This window comes from Spermophilus citellus, assembly GCF_964194105.1.
Source record: "Spermophilus citellus genome assembly, chromosome: X".
Classification (NCBI taxonomy): Eukaryota; Metazoa; Chordata; class Mammalia; order Rodentia; family Sciuridae; genus Spermophilus; species Spermophilus citellus.
This window is the reverse complement of record NC_138190.1, coordinates 117,673,750-117,692,152: the sequence shown is the minus strand read 5'-3', so window position 1 is coordinate 117,692,152 and position 18,403 is coordinate 117,673,750. Positions and strand designations below refer to the sequence as shown.

The following is an 18,403-nucleotide window of genomic DNA, read 5'->3' as shown; positions in this document are numbered from 1 at the left end:
GCAAATGCCATGATTTTATTTATTCTCTTTCATTGCTGAGTAATGTTCCATTGTGTATATATGCCACATTTTTATTATCCTTTGTCGTTTTCTCATCTTTTTCCTTTTCCTTTCTTTCTTCTTCCCTCCCCTTTTATTTAAAAATCTTTTTAGTTGTAGATGGACACAATACCTTTATTATATTTATTTTTATGTGGTGCAGAGGATCAAACCCAGTGCTTCACATGTGCTCTACCACTGAGCCACAACCCCAGCCCCTTTACCTCCCTTTTTATGATGTAAGGGAGGAATATGAGTCTCTCTTTGTGTGAAAATCATTATATTTCTGCTTCAAAATTTCTTCTCTTAATTTTCACTATAGTAACAAGTCAAACAAATCACGATGTAAAATTCTAGTTCTTAAAAGTTTTTTTTTTAATCGTCTCAAAGGCCGAGCATTGCATTTGTAAACAGTTCAGTAAGTTACATGATGTTGCAATAAAAGTACTGTTAAGAAAAAATAAAAAAGAACATAGGAAATAAAATACGGTCAGTGTAATCAGCCTGTGCCGGCTGGGTCCCCAACAGGTTGTCCAGAACCTCACACATGGGCGTAGGAGGTGCCCGGTGGTGTCCCCGACCGTGAGGCTTCCTGGCAGGAACCTCCCCGGGCCATGTCGCGCTCCCGCCAGAGGCAAACAGAACCCGGCCGGGCCTGGGGCCCCACGTTGTCCTCCGCAGGCTTGCGGAGGTCAGAGTTCCCTCGCGCTGACCACTGGAGGGCCCACAGTGCTCGTGAGATGGCGCATCACCCGCGACGTCACAGGGAAGTGGCCCTGGCGTCCGCGGGTTTCTCTAACCCCTGCATCTGAGCTGCGCCCAGGCGCCTGGGGCCGACCGCGGCGCCCGCCCGCCGGTCGCGGCCTCGCCTCCCTCCGGAGGGAGAAGCCTGGCACGAGGGAGCCCACCCGCGAGCCCCCGCCGGCCCAGCGCGGGTCAGCGCCCTCGGTGACACCTGCCCTAGACGTCGCAGAGGCCGCTCAGGACGCGTAAGTGCGGCAAGCGGCGCGGGCGGGGCCTCATCCCCATTTTAAAGATGAGGAAACTGAGTATAAGATTGAATTAGCTTAACTAAGGTCACAAAGCTACCCAAGTGACAGAACTGGGATTGAAGCCCAGGCTGTCTGCTGACAAAGCTAAAGTTACTTATGCTATACTTAGTATGAATTCTTGTCCAAACTAATACACTTCTGAGTCAAGACAGCTCTAAAAATAACTGCATAACTTCTAAAATTTTTATTTTGGACTAAATATTGATTTCTTTATGTTGGTATGAAAAATCCACCATCAAAAATACAACCCTTTCTTTAAAAAAAATGAAAATAACATGTTTGTTTTATTAAAGCAAAATTATATTTATATTGATTATCTGAATATTTAAACATAGCAAAAGTAGTAGGGTGATTAGCCAGGTGTGGTGGTGCACACCTGTAATCCCAGCAGCTTGGGAGGCTGAGGCAGGAGGATTTAGAATTCAAAGCCATCCTCAGCAAAAGTAGTATGCTAAGCAACTCAGTGAGACCTTGTCTCTAAATAAAATACAAAATAGGGTTGGGAATGGGGCTCAGTGGTTGAGTGCTCCTGAGTTCAATCCCTGGTACCAAAGGGGAAAAAATCAGGTGGAATAGACATCTGCACTTTCCATGTTCATTATGTTCATTGTAGCACTCTTCATGTTCATTGTGGCCAAACAATGTGTACATCAGATAACTGTATGAATGTTTATGTTCTAAAATATCATTTCTTTATGGTGAAAACATTGAAACTCCTTTCTTCCAGCTTTTCGACATGTATAGCACATTATTGTTATCTATACTCACCCTACTGCGCAATACCATACCAGAATATCTTTTTAAAATCTTATTTTGAAACAGTGTCTCCCTAAATTGCACAAAATGGCCTTGAACTTCAACCCTCCTAAGTAGCTGGGATTACAGGTGTGTGCCACTGTGCTGGCCATCTTTTTATTGTAAGTGTATTATAGTTATACATAATGGCAGGGTTAATTTTGATATTACTATACATGCATGAAATATAATTTGGTTCCAATTTATTCTCCAATATTTCCCCTTTCCCTCTCTTCTTCCTTCCCTTCCCATCTCCCTTTCCCTGTTCCTTTTCCTCTACTTGCTTTGATTTGTATAGTGTTTTTTTTCTAAATTAAAACTTCTTGCTTCTAACTGTAATTTAGTACCTATTGATTAACCTTTTCCCATTCCTCCCTCCCTGCTACTGTCCCTAGATGCTGGTAACCACCATTCTACTCTTAACTTCTATGAGATCAACTATTTTAGGTTCCACATATGAGTGAGATTATGTGGTACTTGTCTTTCTGCCCCTGGCTTCTTTCTTTTTGTGGAGGTAGGGGGTAGGGGGTACTGGGGATTAAACTCAGGGGTACTTGACCACTGAGCCACATCTCCAGCTCTATTTATTATTTTATTTTATTTTATTTTACATTTTTGGTACCAGGGATTGAACCCAGGGGTGCTTAACCACTGGCCCCATCTCTAGCCTCTTTATTTTTTTTATTTTGAGACAGGGTCTTACTAAGTTGCTTAGGGCCTCACTAAATTGCTGAGGCGGCTTTGGACTTGCAATCCTCCTACCTTAGCCTCCTTAGCCACTGGATTTATAGGTGTGTGCCACCACTCCTGGCCTTGAGCATATTCTTAAAATATCCAGTGCCTTCTGATGTAAATCCTTATGCTTGTCCAACAGATTGTGTCTTTTGGTTTTTGTGTGGTCAATTATAGCACTATGGCCACCACAGGTAGTAAATATCAAACAACATTTGTATGAGTTACATGCACATCATGACATTTGATATCTACATTTCCAGCAAACAGGTACTTTCATTTATTTGTGTTCATTACTACTCATGCTACTGGGCGGCACCAATACCTGCCCAGATTGGAAGAGTCTAGGATACACCATGTTGCTCCAGAAATATCTGGAGTCAAATAAGTTAGAAAAATAGGCTTATTCAAAGCCAGCTTTGCAGAAAGAGAGAAAACACTATTGTTTCAAAATTTCCATATTCAAAATCTCTGAAGGTGAGCAAAGTTTTTAAAAGAGAAGAGGTGGCAAAAAGAAAAAGGCAGAAAATACACATATGCTGATTTCATTAGACTGTGCTAATAGGCCTGCAAAGGGAGCAATCTCCATTTTAAGCTTCCTTGATGCCTTTGAGGCCATGGTTAGGGCAGCCCTTCAGCTTCCATTCTAGGCAGGAGGAAGTTGCTCTCAATTTCAGAGGGAGGCCTCTAACTAAAATGGCTCATTGCAATTTTTTTAGAAAACATTAACAATAAAACAATGGGCCTGGGATGTGGCTCAGTGGTAGAGCGCTTGCCTAGCATGTGTGAGACACTGGGTTCGATTCTCAGCACCACATATAAATAAACAATAAAATAAAGGTATTGTGTGCATCTACAAATAAAAAACATAAATAAATAAAACAGTTTTGCATTTATGCCATGTATAAATTACACAACCACTGTTGCAAGAATGCTAAGACTGTTCTATCTACTCTGGCAAAGCTCCTCAGCCTGTTTCCCACACATATTTCATGTACACCTGACCTACTGACACTGCTAATTGCTGGCTTGATAGCTTCTGAAATTAATATATGGAATTCACAGGCCAGGGAAACACTGACTCATATATGTCAAGTAGCAGGCAGTTGGATGATGTCAAAAACTTCTCCCACCACTACCTAGGATTTGCCAGCTGTCCCTATGTGTATTGGGGCTCATTTCCTGTCATCAGGGAGCTCCTTGCCTGAATTTCTTGATGGAGAGGTTAATTATGTTCTATCCAGACAGGGTTAGAAAAAGGGATGGATAATCCACTGGTTGACTTTCAGATTTAATTATGTGAGAATTAAAGGAAGAACTCCAGAAATGGAATGTTCAAAGTGGCATTCTACCAAACCTAAACCAAATTATTTTAATGCAACTGTTTGTTTTTTGTTTTGTTTTCTTTTGTTTGTAGCACTGGGGAGGGAACCCAGAGCCTTGCATATGCTAGGCAAATGTAACTGAGTTATATCTCCCGCCCTAATGCAACTATTAATACTGATATTTAGTTCAAAAATGAAAAAAATGTGGGGCTGGGGTTGTGGCTCAGTGGTAGAGTGCTCATCTAGCATGTGCTAGGCCCTGGGTTCAATCCTCAGCATCACATAAAAATAAATAAAAATAAAGGTATTGTGTCCAACTACAACTAAAAAATAATTTTATTTTTTTAAATTTTTTTTAAAAATTTTAATATTTATTTTTTAGTTTTCAGCGGACACAACATCTTTGTTTGTATGTGGTGCTGAGGATCGAGGATCGAACCTGGGCCGCACGCATGCCAGGCAAGCGCGCTAGCGCTTGAGCCACATCCCCAGCCCCTAAAAAATAATTTTAAAAAATGAAAAAAAAAGTGAGACAAATGCTAAATTGGATGAGATGCAGGAGAATGGGTATAAACTGAGAGTGTCCAGGCAAAGTTGGTTTTACTACTTCTGACTGGATTATCATTTGTGATTTTGTGTTTGTTTGTTTTCCAGTACTGAGTATTGATCCTAGAGATGCTTTACTGCCAACTACATCCATAGTCCTTTTTTTAAATTTTGAGATAGGGTTTTGTAAGTTGCTGAGGCTGGCCTGGAAATTGATATCCTCCTGTCTCAGCCTCCTGAGTCACTGGGATTACAGGTGTGTTTCACTATGCCTGGCTAACATTTATTATTTAATCCCGGGAATGTGCTTTTTAAAAAAGTTTTACTACTTATTCAAAGGAGGATCTCAAGTTTAAGGCCAGCCTTATCAATGTAGCCAGGCCTTGTCTCAAATTTTTAAAAAAATAAAATTTAAAAGGGCTGGAGACTAGCTCAGTGGTATAACTCCTTGGCTTAAATCCCCAATATCACAAAAAAATTAAAAATTAAAATAAATGGGTCTGGGGCACGGCTCAGTGGCAGAAATCTTGCCTAACACATGAGAGACACTGGGTTCAACCCTTAGCAGAACATAACAAATAAAATAAAGACATTCTGTACATCTACAATTTTTTTTTAATTAAACAACTTTTTTTGAGGCATGCTTAACATAATAAACTACACATATTTCAAATATACAATCTGGTGAGTTTTGACATGCGTATATGTGGGAAATGAGTGTGCCTTGTGTTTACATTGAGCGATGGAAGTCATCTCTATCTACTTTAGCATTTGCAGCCCCCTGGTGTCATCCCTGGAAACGCACTAGGCTTTGGAGCAGGTTCCTGCTTGCATAAAGCACACCAGGTGAGTAGGCAGGCTGGAGAAAGACTTCAAAGCATCTCCCGCCAGTGGAGTCAGGGGCATCTGCCGCGTCCGGAAAATGGACCGAGTCGGCGGGAGACGTCAGGGTTAACAAATTCACAGGACACCAAGGTTCTTCATCCAGGGAGAGTCTCTCTCTTTATTATCTCAGCTCATACTTATATATTTCTTTCAGACAGAATGGAAAGTTACTGGTAGGCAGAAGCAAGGACGGAGGGGGGCAGGTGGTCCTTGTCGACTCATACTAAGCCTTCAACCAGGAACCTTATCAGACCCAAGCAGGTCAGGACGTTCCCACATGACTGTTATAGGCTGAATATGAAAACAGACACCACAAATCTTTCAAGGCCTTGGGAGCTGGCCTCTTTGGCGTGCACACAAGAAACCAGGGCCGGCACCAAGCCCCGGGGGCCAGGGGGAATCCGAGCCAGCAGTTCCCCCTCTTTTGTTTGTTGCACGCCAAAGGGAATCAAGTAGCCCCTGTCTTAGGTCGTTCACTATCCTTACACTGCTTACCCGTCTTTGGGGAGGCCCCATTCCCCTGTCTTAGGTTGCAGTGCAAGCGTGAAAGTTGCCCGTCTCTGGGTACTACAAGATCAGCTTGTTGTAGTCAAGGCGTTCAGTGGTATCTATTCAGCCAGTCATTATTGGGTTTTTAATTGGTTCTGGTTCGACAAGGCATAGAGTCAGAGGAGAGGAATAAAGAAGAAAAAGAAGGGGGCAAAAGGAGGAAGGCATGAAGCAGGGATCATTGTAGAAAAATCATCTTCGAATCGGTCGGAGACAAACTTCAGCAAAATCATCCTTGGTTTGTAGGTGTTGATAATGGACCTGTATTGGCTTAGAAGTCAGAATGTTAATTTGATCTTTAATAAATTGTGTCACTCTCTTAACTAGGCAGGGGCCTACAGCAACTATAAGAAGGAGACCGAAAAGCGGTCCCATTACAGTGGATATCAAAGGAGTTAGCCATGGGGTATTTTTAAACCATTGTTCAAACCATCCTTGTTGTGCTTCAAACTCCTTTTGTCTTTTAGCCAATCTTTCCGTGACCTTTTCCATAGTTTCACGGACTACCCCAGTATGATCTGCATAAAAGCAACACTGTTCCTTTAAAGCCACACATAACCCTCCTTCCCTTAGGAACAATAAATCTAATCCCCTCCTATTTTGTAACACAACTTCAGAGAGGGAGGTGAGGGACTTTTCCAAAGCGGTAATTGACTTGGCCATGGCTGTTAAATCCTCATTCATAGCCATTTGTAAATTTAGTAATTGACCTCCCTGGACATAGGCGGCTGTCCCGGTTCCTATTCCAGTTGCTATTCTGCCTATGCCCAATAGGAGGGCAATAGTCATAGTTATTGGTTCTCTGGGGAGCCGAGTATGTCCCTCAAGGTGTCCCAGGACATAGTCTGATCCATGATAAGATATCCTCGGCCATAATTGTATCAGCACACAGAAATCAGTAGTTGTATTTAGGACTGCCATGGAAACACAGGGAGTTAACCCAGTAATGTAAGCAAATTAGGACCCTTTGGGACCCCACATATAATCAGATTGGGATTGATTTATTAGTCGGGTGATGTTGCAGAGATGGCACCTTTCCCAAGCAAACCTCTTGTCCCATGACCTCCGTGATAGTTAACTTATAGCTGGGCAGAGAATAACATTTGGGATCTGCAGTGGTATTAGAGGATAATTTAGACAGTATTGCTACCCCTTCATAATAGGGCGGCCTGGAGGTCAAGCATAGCCAGCAATCTTGGGTCCTGTTAGGATTAGTGGCATTGAGAGCGAAAAAGGCTCCTCGGACCAAATTAAGAAGACGATCTCCAGTTCCAGGGTGTATGGGCTCAGGGGTATAATCAAAGGTTTGATAGCCCATAGTTATTGTTTGACCGCTGGGGGAAGGTTTTACTGTTGGGGCTGTGGGCTGCTTGGGTCCAGATGGGGCCTTTTGGTCTCCGAGCACCTGATTAGGTCCTATTAGACTTCCAGTAGGCTGTTCTATGGTCAATTTGAGCCAAAAAAGCAGGCCAGGATTGTACTGTCCGGGGGTGTAAATACGCAGCCCCCAGAGATATCCTTGAGTCCAATCTGGTTGTTGTTTTCCATTGGAAGTAAACTGAATAGTAATATTTGATTCTCCCTCTATTGTTTGCCAGAAGTGGGCATAGTCATTCCTGGGTGAATTCTTAAGACAATACCCATTACTAAAGGTTTCACATCCCCACGAGGCACAATAATAGGCCTTAGGTCCCTGGCAGCATCTATATATTTCCCCCTCCTTTATTTTTTGTAGATAAATTTTTAAATGTTGATGGGCTCGTTCCACAATTGTTTGTCCCTGGGGGTTATAAGGAATACCTGTTTTGTGTTCAATCTCCCATTGGGTGCAGAACCGTTGAACTGTTTGGCTTATATATGCGGGTCCATTGTCTGTTTTGAGACAACGTGGACTGCCCATGCAAGAGAAAGCTTTTAAGAGATGTCCAATAACATCTTTGGCCTTTTCCCCAGTGTGTAATGTAACAAAGATATAGCCAAAGTATGTATCAATAGAAACATGTACAAAAGACAGCTTACCAAAACTAGGGAAGTGGGTAGCATCAGTTTGCCAGATATCAGTGGGGTGTAAGCCTCTAGGGTTAACACCCAAATTGGGAAAATGAAGAAATGGAGCACATACTGGGCATAGGGAAACAATTTGTAAAGCTTGATCACGCGAGCATCCTGTGCGGAAGCGTAAAGATTGTGCATTTAGATGGAATTTAGCATGGAGTTGTGAGGCCTCATCATACTTGGTTATGGTGTATACTAGGCCCATATTATAAGTGGCGGCATCTGCTTTAGCATTACCCTCCGCCAGAGGCCCAGGGAGCTCTGAGTGTCCTCGGATATGTCCAATGAATAAAGGATCTCGTCTAGCCCAAACAAGAAGTTGAACTGTTTGTAATTGTTCCATGATAGTAGATTGCCTGCCAATATAAGGGGCTGTTTCAATAACTGAGGCTAAATTAGCAACATAGAGACTATCAGTATACACATTAAGTGGGATGGAATTGTATAGTTTAAGGGCCATAATTAGAGCCTCAACTTCTGATCTTTGGGCAGACAGTTTAGGAACAGGGTGTTGAATTACTTGAGATCCATCAAAAACAACAGCAAACCCCCCTTTTGCTCCGTCTGTATAAACAGTCTGAGCTCCCGGGATAAGTTCCCCTTTAATAATTTTAGGAAAAATAATAGGACATTTTTTAAGGTCTTCTAGAAGTTTATGTCGGGGAGAGTGATTATCAATTTGACCTTTGAAATTACAAAGGAAGAGACACCAAAGATCATGTTCTTGTTGTAATTTTAAAATCATATCCTGGGTATAAGGTTGAATGAGAATGTCAAAAGTTTTTTCAAACAGTGCATCACCCAAATATTTGGCTTTCCAGATCAGATTTATCACTAGTTCACAAAAGGGAGTTATCACCCAAGAGTTAGAAGTGGGTAAATGGACCCAATAGATGGGACCTGTTTGCCAAAAGACTCCAGTCGGGGTGAGTTTTGACGACAGAACAATGAATAACAAGGACTGGGAGTAGTCCACCTGCGTTACCTGTATCTCTTGTAAGGCTGTCTCTGTCAATCTAAGTGCCTTCAAGGCTTCTGGAGTAGGTTTTCGCAGGGAGGTGGGTGAGGGGCCTCCTCTCAAAAGGTCATACAGGGGTTTAAGTTAGTAGTTCAATATACTTAATGTTTAATCAACAATGTGAATTTATTTACCAAACTTAATCTTTATCTTAAACAGTAAGAATTATTAGGCAATAAGGATCTTTCTTTAAAGAAATAAACTTACATTTTAATAGGTGTTTATCATGTCAAAATATGGACAAAATTTTTGCTCACATTAGTATAGTTAAATTAGGAAAATAACCTGAAATACCCTTAAATTAATTATAGTCAGTTTAGTATGTATAAATCTCTTTTTTAATTGTTCTAACTTTTTACATCATCTGTTTAGATATCAATATAAAAATCTTTTTCTCCCTTTTTTTTTTTTTTTTTTTTTTTTTTTTGGAAAATGAATATAAAGACCTTGTTTTACCCAAAGATGATTTCTTTCTTCTTTTTAGGATCCATGTGTGCTTTTTCTTTGTTGAAGCACCTTTTTCTTAAAAAAAATATATACTTTGGAACAATTTCTGAAAACCTTAGAATCTATAAACAAATTATTATACTTTAATAAGAAATATCAATGAAAATATAGTTAAAACCCTTAGATATTTTGTAGAAATAATTATAATAATTTATCATCTTATAAGTTTAAACAGTAACCTTGAGAATTAGAAACTACTTGATTGTATTTTCACTTAAAAGTAAATTTATAGTAAACACACTTATCTCAAATATCTGTAACTGAAAAGGCAGAGTACCTTGATAAATGTAAATATAAAACATAAATTATGGGTTTCCTGTTGGAGGAAAACAATTAGGCAAATATATATTAACTAATCAATTAGGCATGTGCTAATTAATTTATGGATTAACAAATATAGGTTATTTAAATATCTAAAAAATATATATTTAAGAATAAGAACTTAACTTATAATTGTATTAACTTTATGTAACCACGTGGTCTTAAAATATTTGGATCCATTTTAATTTATTTTTAACTAGGAGTGCACTCTTCTATGTGACGTCACTTGATGTACTGAAATAAGATCCTTGAGTATACATTTTTATTTTTATAGTTAGCAATTAGAATAAGGATTTTTTGGTCATCACAGGAACTTTGCCGGCTTGTTCCTGTGGCAAGCAAATGCATCCTCATAACTTCCAAAATTAAAAGTAAAATATAAAGAAGCATATTTGATATCTCTCATCAATAGAACATTATTTAGTAACACAACTATAAAGAAAAAGTCAGGTTATTTAACTTAGAACTAGCTTAAATTTAGGACTGTAACATAGAAACTTGTAGAATTAAATTTTGTCTGAAAAAGATATCTTTCGTTAGCATTTACAGGTAGGCATCTTTTAAAAATACAGGCTCTGAGCAGCTCCGGTAGAAATCTGAAACACAGCAGTACAGGTTAGTGGCTGGAAGGCGGGACCAGAAGTCCTGTCTGAGTGACTGTGGAAGAACCAATCGGTAGCCCCCAAGAGTGTGGAAGGTGGGACCAGGAAGCCGCTCTTCGGGCCAGGCACCCCATGGTTACCATGGTGATGCAAACAACATGGAGTCCGCTGCTCATTTTGGAGGCAAAAGTTCCCCAAGTTTTCCTAGCCGATTACATTTTGTTTGATTTTGTCTGCATTTTTCCCCGCCTGGCTAAGATCTTACTGCGGTAGCAGCTTGTTCTGTCTCTGTACCGCCCCATACACTCTGGCTTCCAGGCCCGGGGCGGGCCCCTGTTCCCGTTTCCCGACGATATGGGGTTTCCATCAATGTCCCATCTGGACTGGCATTTACTACCCCAGTGTCTGCCTTTACGGCAGCGGGGACAAAGTCCAGGTTTATCTCCGCCAGGATTGTTATGAAATTCCGGGCAATCTCTTTGTAGGTGACCCCTTTTGCCACATTTAAAGCATTCCCTCAGGTTAACCCCTTGATTGTTAGATTTTTGAAAACCAGTCTTAAGGGCCGCGGCCAGAACTTGACCAGTGATATGGGGCCCATCTATATCCTTGCATGCTCTAATCATATCATCAACACTTTTGGCTCGTGAGGACTTTATGGCATTTTGGCAGTAGGTATTAGCATTTTCATAAGCCAATTGCTTAATCAAAGGCATGGCCTGTTCCAGGTTTGGGAATATTTTTCCCGCTGCCTGCATTAGGCGGGCTGTAAAGTCTGAATATGGCTCAGAAGGTCCTTGAGAGATTTTTGAAATTTTAGCCTCTGTTTTGGAGACGGGTAAGGCCTTCCAGGCATGCACAGCAGCTGCGGCAATCTGAGCGTAAACGCCTGGGTTAAAATTTATCTGTTGGTCAATGGTGGCATATTGCCCAGTCCCCGTCAACATTTCTGCATTCCTCTGTGGATGACCTGCATTCTGATTAATTTGGGCCAACTCACGGCATCTCTCATGATATTCACTTTTCCATAACAAAAAATCTCCTCCTGATAAGACAGCCCTACAGAGTTGTTGCCAATCATTAGGAGCCAACTGATTAGCTGAGAAAGACTCAAAGAGGGTTAATGTAAAGGGAGCATGAGGCCCATAATTTGTAATTGCCTCCTTAAGTTGTTTGATATCTTTAAAGGCTAAAGGAAATGCACTCTGGCTGGCTGTCCATCGGCATCCAGGTTTTCAATTACTGGAAAAGTTTGGGCCGTCTTAGGCTGCCACTGAACCTCTCCCCCCCCCCCACCTTCTGGGGTTGTCCTCGTCCCAATCAGGGTTATAAGGAGGGAGCACAACAGGGATCGGGGCCGTAGGTGCCTTAAATCTTGACTTCTTCATTTGACCCTCCAGTTCCTCTATCTCCCTTTCCAGTTCCTCCTCCTGCCAGCTGTTACCATGGAGCCCAGTTAGTAACTCCCTTATCTTAGAAATGTACTCAGCACTGTGAAGCCCAGCTCAAGGCTAGAGGCCTTGTTTACATATTTTTGTGAAAAACTAGTAAGGGAGTGTCTAACTCCTGCCTGGAGTGCTGATCTTTTCAGACAGTAGCCAAATAAAACAGGGCAATATGAAAATAGGAAATTTATCCACATTGAACTTTTTTGTAGAGATTCTTTTGTTGAAAATCCTAAAATAAGCCATGGTGAATATTTTGGAGAAGGTCAGTTAAGACTTTTCTGTGGGCCTATTAGGGAGGGGGAAGATGAGAAGGCAGGGTTGAGAGCAGCTAGGGTGGATCTAAGAATGAAGAAGGAGATGTGAAAGAATAATGGGAAAGGGGTAAGGACTCTGCCATTTGCTCTTCCTGGACCTGGTCAAGGACTTGTTCACATTCTGCAAGCTGTTCCTTAATCTTTATTTTATCTATTAACAAAGCATCTTTAACCAATCTCCATAAAGAGAAAGTGGCGATTGGGATACTTTCCGGACCTTGATCCCTCAACAATCTTTGTAAATCACATCTGACCTGATCCCAATCATTGTTATTAAGAAATCCCCCTGTCAGAAACCAAGGACATGCCTGGGCAATAACTTCAACGAATTCTGTTGCAGTTTTTGTTTTTATTCCTGTTCCTTGTGTGTTCAGCAGCTCTCTGAGTTCGTTGGCCAGACGAACTTTGGCTGCTGAGTTACCCATGGTAGCTACCTGTTCTTAGTTTAGATTTCAACTTTTCCCCTTCTCTTATGGAAGGCTTCTTTTTCCCCTTCTCTTTACGAAGGCTTCCCCTTCTCTTTACGAAGGCTTCCCCTTCTCTTTACGAAGGCTTTGGAAGGACCCCTTCAGGCTTCCAATCCTCCCTCTTCGTGGAGGGAGCCCTGTCCGCTTACCTCCGCTTTCCGATCTCGGTAGGAACCTCCAAATGCCGCGTCCGGAAAATGGACCGAGTCGGCGGGAGACGTCAGGGTTAACAAATTCACAGGACACCAAGGTTCTTCATCCAGGGAGAGTCTCTCTCTTTATTATCTCAGCTCATACTTATATATTTCTTTCAGACAGAATGGAAAGTTACTGGTAGGCAGAAGCAAGGACGGAGGGGGGCAGGTGGTCCTTGTCGACTCATACTAAGCCTTCAACCAGGAACCTTATCAGACCCAAGCAGGTCAGGACGTTCCCACATGACTGTTATAGGCTGAATATGAAAACAGACACCACAAATCTTTCAAGGCCTTGGGAGCTGGCCTCTTTGGCGTGCACACAAGAAACCAGGGCCGGCACCAAGCCCCGGGGGCCAGGGGGAATCCGAGCCAGCAGGCATCAACTTCACACATAAAGGACAGCACTTTATTGCTCTTTTCTGGAGAAGGCCATAATTAACCGGTAAGAACTGAATACTACTCTTGGCGCCAAAGCCAAGAATAAAGCAGCATCAACACTGTAAAAACAAGCTGCAGTTAAAGCCGAGACCTCCAGGGGGAGAAAGCGCCTGGAGGGATGCCTAGAAAGCTGCAAAGCCTTCGGAGTCACTAGCTCCAAGTACAATAGTCACTTCGCAGAGAAGGTCGCCTTGATCACTGGCAGCGACCTCGACCTCCCACAGCTTCAGCAGGCCCAGCAAAAGTACCAAGCGCAACAGACTCAAAGGCCTATGTTTCTCCCAGATCCACGAGTTCGTGTTCCCACAACCCTCACCCCAGTGCCGGAACAGGCGCCAGCCCCGCCCCATCCCCGTGTTCCGCCAACTCCCTTTCAGGGCTCCGCCCAGTGGAGAAACCATGGAGAGACTAAACCGACGCTCCCCAGCCCTTTAACAACAGCAGGAGGGGGCGGAGAGGGGAGGGGAGGCTAACCACGTCTGGTTAAGTTTCGTTTTTATTAAAGTATTCACGTGATTGCCCGACTCTTGACTCAGCGATTTTTCCAAACAACCTCCTTTAATTTATTGGTTTGTCATCACCGCCTTCACCTTTTTTTGTACTGTCCTATGTGCCACTATGAAGCATTTGAAACGAATCCCTTCATTCCACACAAAGAACGAAATTACTTTTAACTTTTAAAAACAAGAATCAAAACAATGGGGAGTAGAGGGAAGGGAGGGAGGATAGGAAAAGAAAAGACTGGAAAAAATCTGACATAATTTTCCAAGTACATATATGAAACAACAGTGAATCCCACCCCCATGTGCATACATAGGAATTGGTCTCTAACTTGAATAAGATATATTCCATGCTTTTATAATTATATTAAAATGGATTCTGCTATCGTGTATAACTAAAAATAATCACTCTCCCTGTTTCTTTTTCCTTTCCTTTGATGAATAAAACCATATATATTTATTGATATATGTTGATGCATAAAGTTTATACTTGTGATGTACATGATGTTTTGATATATGTATACATTATGGAATGGCCAATTCAAGCTAAACAACATAAACATTACCTCCCATACTCTTTGTGTGATAAGAACACAAAATCTGTTTTCTTAGCAATTTTCAAGTATGCAGTATGGTGTTATTAACTGTAGGTAGACACCACGGTGTATAATAAATCTTATATGCTCATTCATATGCAAATGAAAAATTAGATAAAGTCTTGATAAATAGTCCTGAAATTCTTTCTCCCTTCCCCACAGATACACCCAGTAGTGGCAATTTGGAAAAGTATTTTACAAATTAACTTTTTACAAATCAAATCTTGAATTTTGTTTTTATTTTTATTTTGAGAATTTTTAATATTTATTTTTTAGTTCTCCGCGGACACAACATCTTTGTTGGTATGTGGTGCTGAGGATGGAACCCGGGTCTCACGCATGCCAGGTGAGCGTGCCACCGCTTGAGCCACATCCCCAGCCCCTTGAATTTTGTTTTTAAAAGTTTATTTTAGGGCTGGGGATGTGGCTCAGTGACAGAGTGCTTGCCTGGAAAGCATGAGGCCCTGGGTTCAATCCCAGGCACCAAAAAAAAAAAAAAAAGTTTATTTTAACCTTTATAATAAAAACGAATAAACACACCCCTTGTAGAAAATATGTAAACTTGGTTCCTACATGGTGGCATGTGCCTGTAAGCACAGTGATTTGGAAGATCAGAACTTCCAGGTTAGCCTTACCAATTCAGCACGGCCCTGTCTCAAAACAAAGGGCTGGGGATGGGATGTGGCTGAGAGGTAAAGTGCCCCTGGGTTCAATCCCCAGTACAAAAGAGAGAGAGGGAGAGAGGATAAAAGAAAGTAAATATGTATACTCAGAAAATTCAAAAGACAGGAGATTATTTACTATATTTACACTCAGAATATTGTGGTAAGGAATGAGATGGACATCATTAACCTAAGTACATGTATGAAGACATGAATGGTGTGACTCTACTTTGTGTACAACCAGATATGAAAAATTGTGTTTTGTATGTGCACTGTGAATTGAAATGCATTCTGCTGTCATGTATAACAAATTAGAATAAATAAATACATTTTTAAGAACCTTTAAAAAAGAAATAATGCAGTAATAATTTGGTATCTTATAGTTCTTTTGTTTTGGATTTATAAAAACAATTGTAATTATGCAATTTCATTTCAAACTTTTTCCCTTATGCTTACATTTTCCAGTTTTATTAAGAACATACCTTTTTTTCCGCAGCGCTGGGGATCAAAACCAGGGCTTCATGAATGCTAGGTAACTACTCCACGGCTGAGACATCTTGAGCCCCAAGAAATATCATTTAATGAGTGTTTAATAGTCCATTGTCTGAATTGAACATGGATCAGTTAATCCCAATTCCTTCAATTTGGGACAATTGGGTTTATTATTTATTTTCAACTAAGTAAACTATTCAAAATAACCCTGTAGTAAATTCTCTGAAGTGAGGCATCCTTTGAAATGCAAATAGCCACTCCCAGACCAAAACTATTTTTATAAGTTTGAGTTCTCATTTATTGGAGTTGAAGTTTGCTTAAGGTAAAAACACCCCCAACCTTTTCTTTTGAAGATTCAAAATTGTTTGAAATTTTCAAACAAATATGGGGGGGGGGAGCAAAACAAAATTTTTGTTTTAAGCATTTTTTTCCCAAAGCATTTATTTCAATACCATATATATTCATAAGTACCTAGAATCAGTGAAAGGAGTGATTAAACTCTGTTTCCACTGAGTAGAGAAGAAAAATTTGAAAAGAATGGTTGTCCACTAGAATGACAACAGGGAGAGAAAGGGAGTGAGCATCAGACAAGTTGCAAAATAAAGTTCGTGTACTCGCTCCCAAGTGTTTATAGCCTAACTAGACAAAATGAAGTCAAATATGTACAGTATTTAGACAGGCAGATTTCTTTCTTTCTTTCTTTTTTGTTTTTGGTACCATGAACCAATAAAAATAATAATAATAAAAATATTATTTAAACCCATAAATTTCATTCCAACTACTTTTATTGTTGTTTGGTGGTTTTTGTTTGTTTGTTGTTTTGTTGGGGGGATACTGGATATTGAACCGGGGGGCACTGAGTTATTGAACACTGAGGTATCTCTCCAGCCCTCCCCCTTTTGGGAGGGCTGCTGGGGATTGAACTCAGGGGCACTCAACCACTGAGCCACATCCCTAGCCCTGTTTTGTATTTTATTTAGAGACAGGGTCTCACTCAGTTGCTTAGCACCTTGCTTTTACTGAGGCTGGCTTTGAACTCCCGATCCTCCTGCATCAGCCTCCAGAGCCACTGAGGTTACATAGTGCCCAGCTATCCCCAGCCCTTTTGTCTTTTGAGACAGGGTCTCACTAAGTTGTTTAGAGCCTTGCTAAATTGCTGAGACTGTCTCTGTACTTGTGATCCTCCTGCCTCAGGGGATTACAGGTGTGCACAACTATGGCCCTCCTGGACAGGCAGATTCTAAATCACACTTCGTCATATTCTTTTACAGTCCTACCCCAGAGTCTGGCCTAATAGAGTCACAGAGAAGATAAATTCATTCACTCAACATTTATTGAGTATCAGCCATGTGACAGGCAATGTTCTTGGTCTTTACCTTGGTCCTTGTTCTTTTATCAGTGAACATAAAAGATGGAAATCCCTACTTTGTGGCATTAACATTTTAATGAGGGAAAGTAGATACTAAACACAAAAACATAATAAGCAATATTTCATGTTAGAAAAAGATAAGTGCATGCTGGGGCTGTAGTTTAGAGGTAGAGCATTTGCCTAGCATATTCAATCCTCAGCACCACATAAAAAGAAATAAATAAAATAAAAGTATTGTGTCCATCTACAACTTTTAAAAATATTTTCAATTTTTTTAAAAGAGGGAAATAAATGCTATTTTAAAAATGAGCATGCTGGGTGGGGCTGGGGATGTGGCGCAGTCATAGAGCGCTTGTCTGGCATGTGTGAGGCACTGGGTTCGATCCTCAGCACCACATAAAAATAAAATAAAGATATTGTGTCCACCTATAACTAAAAAATTAAAAAAAAATTAAAAAGCATAGTAGGTACAGTAGTGCAGACTTGTCATCCCAGCAACATGTGAGACTAAGCAGAAGGTTTGTAAGTTTGAGGCCAGCCTCAGCAACTTAATGAGGTCCTGCCTTAAAATTTAAAAATCAAAAGTGTGAGGATGCAGTTAGTGGTAAAGAACCTTCAGAATGAGAGAGAGAGAGAGAGAGAGAGAGAGAGAGAGAGAGAGAGAGAGAGAGAGAGAAGGAAGGAAGGAAGGAAGGAAGGAAGGAAGGAAGGAAGGAAGGAAGGAAGGAAGGAAATGGGCAGCCAGGAAAAGAGCTTGAAAATGTGTGGTGGTGGTGGTGGTGGTGGTGGTGGTGGTGTGTGTGTGTGTGTATGTGTGTATGGCAGGGAGGGGTCAGTATTAAATAGGCTCTTCTTTAAGAAAGTGACAATTAAGCAAAAACTTGGAGGAAGTGAGTTAGCCATCTGGATATTCAAGGGAAGAATGTCCCAGGCAGACAAAACAGCCAGTGTCAAAGCCCTGAACTTGGGGGCGTACCTGAAGAATAACAGGAATGTTCATGAGAACAGAATCTAACCAAGCTGATTGCTTCAATGAATAAATGGCTAGATAGATGATTCGAAAGGAAGATGTTAGCAAGTATGAAAAAAGCTGCAAAAAAAAAAAAAAAATGAAGGCTGGAGTACTTGAGCAGCTGCTGAGTTGGAAAGAAGTTAACATTGGAAGATGGTTCTAGGCTGGCTTCTGGAAACTTGAGTTATGTAAGGGAGCGGAGGGGCAGAACAGCTATAAAATGGAGTCAGGGCCTCAAACTGCTGGGTGATCATGGCCCAGTTGTGCAAATATTTTTCTTTCTGTTATTTATTTATTTATTTAGTGTTGGAATTCTTTTTTTTTTTTTTTTTTTTTTTTTTTTGGTACTGGGGATTGAATTTAGGAGCACTCAACCACTGAGCCCTGTTTTGTATTTTATTTAGAGACAGGGTCTCACTGAGTTGCTTAGCACCTCACTTTTTGCTGAGGCTGGCTTTGAACTCCTGATCCACCTGCCTCAG

At 41.0% G+C, this 18,403-nt stretch overlaps 1 protein-coding gene across 2 annotated transcripts in view; it reads left to right on the top strand.

Moving 5' to 3' along the window:
• Positions 1-738: 738 nt before the first annotated feature.
• Positions 739-18,403, top strand: part of LAMP2 (lysosomal associated membrane protein 2) — a 71,062-nt gene continuing 53,397 nt past the window's right edge. Inside the window, exon 1 of one of the 2 annotated variants that reach the window (XM_081277577.1) lies at positions 739-1,028. The gene's annotated coding sequence lies outside the window, so the exon portion shown is untranslated. The remainder of the gene's footprint in view (positions 1,029-18,403) is intronic. The other variant, XM_081277576.1, reaches the window with a different exon arrangement.